General features: G+C 26.6%; 1 protein-coding gene across 1 annotated transcript in view; it reads left to right on the top strand.

The window, feature by feature from the left end:
* Positions 1-4936: 4936 nt before the first annotated feature.
* Positions 4937-6000, top strand: part of LOC108559677 (suppressor of tumorigenicity 14 protein-like) — a gene marked incomplete at its 3' end in the record, with an annotated part of 155975 nt that continues 154911 nt past the window's right edge. The window contains exon 1 of the mRNA XM_017917024.1: positions 4937-5010. The remainder of the gene's footprint in view (positions 5011-6000) is intronic.

Below are 6000 nucleotides of genomic sequence, written 5' to 3'. Positions count from 1 at the left end.
TAATTAAAATATTTTTTTTTATAATTTTAAATTTACCGCCAAAACTAAAAAAAAAATATGATTACACACTAAAACCAATCAAATCCTATAGAAGACTGGTTATTTTTCATTGAAACAAAAGTTGTTATTTCGGGTCAAGTTGATAGTTAGTGCGGTGTGTCGGTAAAATAACATTACAACCTATATTTTTGTGCGCAAAAAACTTATTATGGAAGTGCAAAGTCAATTGATGAGGATGGGTGAAACCTATAAGAAAGAAGACAAAATCCAAAAGGTAGAAATAATAAAATATAAAATTTTAGTTAAAAAAAAATTGACAACAGTTACCTCGTTTTTAAAGCGTGGATTTATTATGTAAACTTGCGCTTTTGCGTCTTTATTATTCATTAAATGTATACTTTAAATGTACTTGACATTTCGGTATAATTTTCATCTTTTTCATTGGTTTCTATAGATACGAACCATATGATCATTGACTAATTGCGTAATGTATTACTTCTTAAATCTTATCAGTCAAAAATAATTATAAAATTTCGCATGTTGGGTTTGGTGTGTACTCATCATAAATATTATTTTTACATAATTGTTGCTTTCGGGCAGAAATACTTAGGTGGATAGATCAAAGAACTTTGAAGGAAGATGTAAATAAACAAAAAAATGTTTGTTTTATATAACAATTCAAATTAATGATTTAGTAAACTTTCTTGTAAAGCTTAATTTTTTTGTTCTAAAAATAATATAAATATATATTAAAACCTTAATTACATCTTGTTTTAAAGAAATTCCGAATAAGTGCATAATGTCTTAAAAATTTCACTTTTCTTCAAAAAGTTTGCCGACCCCTGGATTACTCAATAATAATTATTTTTATTAATTATTATACACATAAAGTACAAGATTTTTTTAATATATAACTGTGCATAAATTAGTCGAAAGGATTAATAAATTTTCAAATTAATTAATAAAAACAATACCAATTTCATGGTTGAACCTATGAAATTTAATAATATTTATCTGGTCATTGGTCATTTAAACATTAAACCTCAAAATAATCCCTTTGAAATAATTTATGATTTGTTAATGGCTTCTATATTTGGAAATATTATTTATTCATATAGTTGCCATCTATGTGTAGAACATGCGTGTATTTGTATTTTACGTCCAGTTTCATTCAATTACTGGTGTACACTAGAAACCGAGAGCTGATAAATGAATTCCACCGGGGGTTTTCAAATTAATTATAGAAATTTTAATTACATCATATATTTGTATTTGCGAATTCACGGGAGGCTTTCGAAACTGTCTGTATTTTATACGTGCACTCATCATTGTTGTGGACATGTTTTGCGGTCTCGTTCGCTTTAAATTGTAATTTTATAAAATACTCCCCCATCTATACTTCAAATCTCTATCCTCGTTAAATATTTGTAGGTAAAAAAAGTTTATATTTCAAATAGTAAATCAACACGCTAGTTTGAAAATTGAGTTTGAATATACATTTCGTCCATGCAAAACTTTACTATTGTTAATTTATCAATGTTTGATATTTTTGTATAATGTAAATATATAAAATAATGCCTCATATAGTGCGGTTTTGATCAGTCCGGATTCACTGCAATCTGATGTGGAAATTTCAAAACAAACTAAATTTTAATAATATTAGGACTTATAAATAGATCTGAATTTAAAAATATTAGAACAAACGTTTTTTTTTTTAGGTATTTTTCTTTTATTACATATTTATTACATATTTTGATTGTAGTATATAATAATAATTTATTGCATAAAGACATGTACAATATAATTGACTGCAAAAATTATGAAATTGCACATTAATACAGTTCATAACACATTTACATCTTTCATTCGTTTTTCATAGTCTTAACCTTTGTTTTTGTAATAAATCTTCGCATACATGTGTTCTTTAATAAAAATTATTTTAACCTGTATTGCAATAAGAACGAAGTTTATATATTTTAAAATAAACTCAACTCAATAAAGACGAAAAGCCGATAACTTTTGTATAAACAAATAATTTTGTGAACTAACTTTTTATAAAATATTTTGCTCAGTTAACATTTGCTTTTGAAATTTGCAAACCGTATTGCTTTGAATCCGGACTGATCTAAGCCGCACTATGTGAGGTTACTTTTAATTATTAAGTTTGTTTTTTTATTAAAATTACCTTAAATTAGTTATGTTTAAGGTACTAATCATAGCTAATTTATTGTATAGATATATTATACCATAGTCATATAATATTAAAAAAAACTTTATGCAAAAGACATAAAACATGAAATAAGTAGTTATTTTGTTAAAGCACTAATAAATTAAAATAAATAACCAAAATCTTTAAATTTATTTGTACTTTAATATATCTACAATTATTAAAATTTATATATTAATGTTCATAATTAAAAAAAAGTATTGTCTCTTATAAAATTATTCCACATATTATTCAAGTTATTATTATATTTTATATGATGTTATTTTTTGAAATAACTGTTTTTGGTAAAACTTTTGGTTTGGATCAACTGAAACTGACACATTTAGAACATTCGTGAAGATGGAAGAAAAAAGTGCATTTTAGACTTTGATACTTTTCTATTACTGTAAAACCAAAAATGCCACTCAAGCAAAAACCTATAAAGAATTTGCTTTAGCTAAGTGATATGTAGGAACATAATTCTCTAAATTTAAATCTGATGATTTCAGCCTTATTTAATAATGATGAAATCAACACATTGATCGAGAATAATCTACGAGCAGATTTGACGAATGTTTTTGAAACTAGCTTACATACACCGTTAAGATATATGTGGTTTGCACAATTTAACAGACAAAAATCACGACTATCTCAGCCCTTATAATTGTTTTACTACTCAACAAAAAATGTTGGAGCCGGACAGAGTTGCATTTGTCCACTCGTAGTATTCACTAGACAATGCACTTTCCGATTTCTACAAATTTGGGTCTTTGCAAAATTCCGTTAACTGCAAGAACGATTAATTTTTAGTCGACATAAACAACCACCTGAAGAAGTTTTTTTTTGACGGAAAACCTAATAAATTCTAGAAGGATGTAATGTTTAAGTTTTTTAAAAGATTAAGAAAGGTTTATAGATAAAAATGGTGCATACGTAATTAAAAATGTATATATCTTTATATAAAACTAATGATTTTTAATTTTCGTGAAAAATCGGCTCGACTTTCCGGACAACATTGACATTATACATTTTTACGGTAACTTCTACTACAATTTGAATCAATATATTGTACGTTGAAAATTGGGGTTGTGAGCGAAAGGAGACCGATTGCTAAGGGCTAATTAATTAGTATCCAATTGTGGATGTGATGAAGTTCGCTATAAAGTTCGGATCGATCGCACATTCAGCTCGCTCGCTCGCTCAGTTTGCTCGCATCGCTGGGGTTTGGTCGAGATGGACGATTTCCATCTCAATTTTCGTAGGATTTTCAGCAAGAGTGCAAAGGCAAAACTATTTGAAGAGTTGGCGAATTAAAATTGGCACGTCCGAGGCCGCCGATCGTCGTAATTGCCGATCTATTTAATGCCCCGACGCCAAAACTATTTCAATAAATTCTCAACCGCGAACTTAGCCGTAATTATTTCCGAATAGAATTTACCGGCGCTTCGCCTTTGGCACCTGAGGGCTTTTGCGTGGGTGTTCGAATACGTTGCATTGCATGTATATTGGTGTCAAAATGTGTGTGTGTACATCTGTGTGTCTACGTGTATGTGTAAAGCGAAACCTTAATAGCGAATATCTAATCAAACAAGAACCATCCATTCTTGATTTATGACCACTAAAACTATCAAAGATTAATTTCATTTGGTGTAAGTGTTTGCATCAGTTAAGTACTGAGTACAGAAAGCTCGTTAATCGTAGCTATATCTAACTTATAGAGTTATAGAACTCTGCTTTATGTGTTTACAATTATCCTTTTATTATGAACAGTTTATAGATTTAATATAATTAATTATATATACTATACCAATAGAAGTTTTTTGCAATAGAAGTTTTTTGCATAATAATACTGTATATAGAATATACATTTATTGACTATTTTAATGAAATATGCTAAAACTTTTCAAATATTGTAAGATCTTGTTTATCACTTCCTGGATTAACGCCAATTTGATATATTTTTCTATATAGTAAAGTAACCCAGTTTATATACATAATTGAACTTCTTATAATGCATTCACAGTAAGACGAGGTACAAGGTGCAGATTTTTACGAAAAGATATTGACTTAGACTTTATTGTCATTTGTATAATATCTTGTATATATTTTATAGTGAAGTGCATTTGAAAAATAGGATTTTATATTGATGTACAGTATAGTAGGAGATATAATAAACCCTCTTATAAGGCAGTTTTGTCGTAACGCGATTTCTATTTTTGTTTCGAACAGGTTTTTAAGTGGAACCATGGTTATCGAATATCTCTGTTCACGTGGATACATCCAAAATGAAAATGCTACTACGCCTCCCCGAAAACATTTTTTTTCGCGCCTCCCTTACCTTTTATTGTTTTAATAGATTAAATCATATAGGTACGTTTTATTTATTTCAAGATATTATGGTATAAAAATTAATTTATTAAAAAAATTGGCGCCTCCCCTGGCAATAGTCCGCGCCTCCCCGGTTGGAAATCGCTGCTTTAAAGGCAAATGTTTTGTTTTTAGAGAAACCTTTAGTAATGAAAATTTTTTGGAAACCGAAGTTGTCCACTGTATATTTATTATAATACATCGGTTATTATAAAAAAAAATAATAATTAATAAATAAATATAGAAATGTACGTTTTTATATTAAATTATATAATGAAATTACATTTAGAATAAAATAATTGATGATTTTTTTTCGTTTAAAAATAATATAATAAAATTCTTTATATTATTTTCAGGTGTTGAATTTGTTGTACTATATTCAGGATGGGTGCAAAATAATAGATCATCCACTGTCTCAACTTCTTATAATCACTAGGGTAAGTGTTTATGATTAATAATTTAAAATAATAATTAAATGATTATTAATTTAAAAAAATGTATAACTTTATATTATACATATATATGACAGTTTATAGGATGAATTCTATAAAATTATGTTATTTTCTTAATGTCCAATAATGTTAATAATTATATTTTTTCAATATCATCTCAGGTGTTAAGTAACTAGTTTTTCTTTATGATAATATTTACATATCTTTCAAATATTATGAAACTTCTTTGAAAATCAGTACATCAATCACCATGTAATATATAATTTCTAATAGATGTTTTAACTTGATTTTCTTTAGAGTTAAATTTGACAGTTATTATTAATCATCATATATTCTTATAAGTATATTCTGAGAAGAAAATTAACTGAATATTTACTATTTTTAATTTTTTCTGTACTTAGCATTGGTTTTGTTGTTCTCTTGTCTCTTAAATAATTTTGACTTTGTCTGTGTAATTTTTTCAATATTTTAAATAATTTCGACAACAATTCGTCTTTTTTTTAAGAAATTTTCGAAGATAAGCAATATACATACATTAAATATATAGTAATACATTTAATCTAGAAATAATAAAAATATATTTTTTATCTAAAAATGTTTCATATAAATATATTACAAATTTATTTTCTCAATCTTAATGTTGTTCATTTTCATTTTATTTTTTGTCTCATTTGAAGAAAATAGCTGTTATATATAGAAAGATGTGCAAAGAAGTATCATGGTGACAAACCCAATAATACTTATTTATTTAAATATTATTCATGCAATTTATGTACACACAATAATAGAAAACTTTCACTTTCAAATCCTTCTTTAAGGAATTTAGTAAATATAAAATGCAATATTTGTTACCTTCACTTTCTCATTTAAATATTCCCTATTTTAGATAACATAAAATGTTTAGGTGGTCCAAATACGGTAACTTTTCGCTGTCTCTTCAAAATTACTTTATTTAGACAACTTTTGTATACAATT

The sequence above is a fragment of the Nicrophorus vespilloides genome, unplaced genomic scaffold, assembly GCF_001412225.1.
Source record: "Nicrophorus vespilloides isolate i.1.1-1 unplaced genomic scaffold, Nicve_v1.0, whole genome shotgun sequence".
Lineage (NCBI taxonomy): Eukaryota > Metazoa > Arthropoda > Insecta > Coleoptera > Silphidae > Nicrophorus > Nicrophorus vespilloides.
The sequence above is the reverse complement of the archived record's forward strand: the minus strand, read 5'-3'. Positions and strand labels throughout refer to the sequence as shown.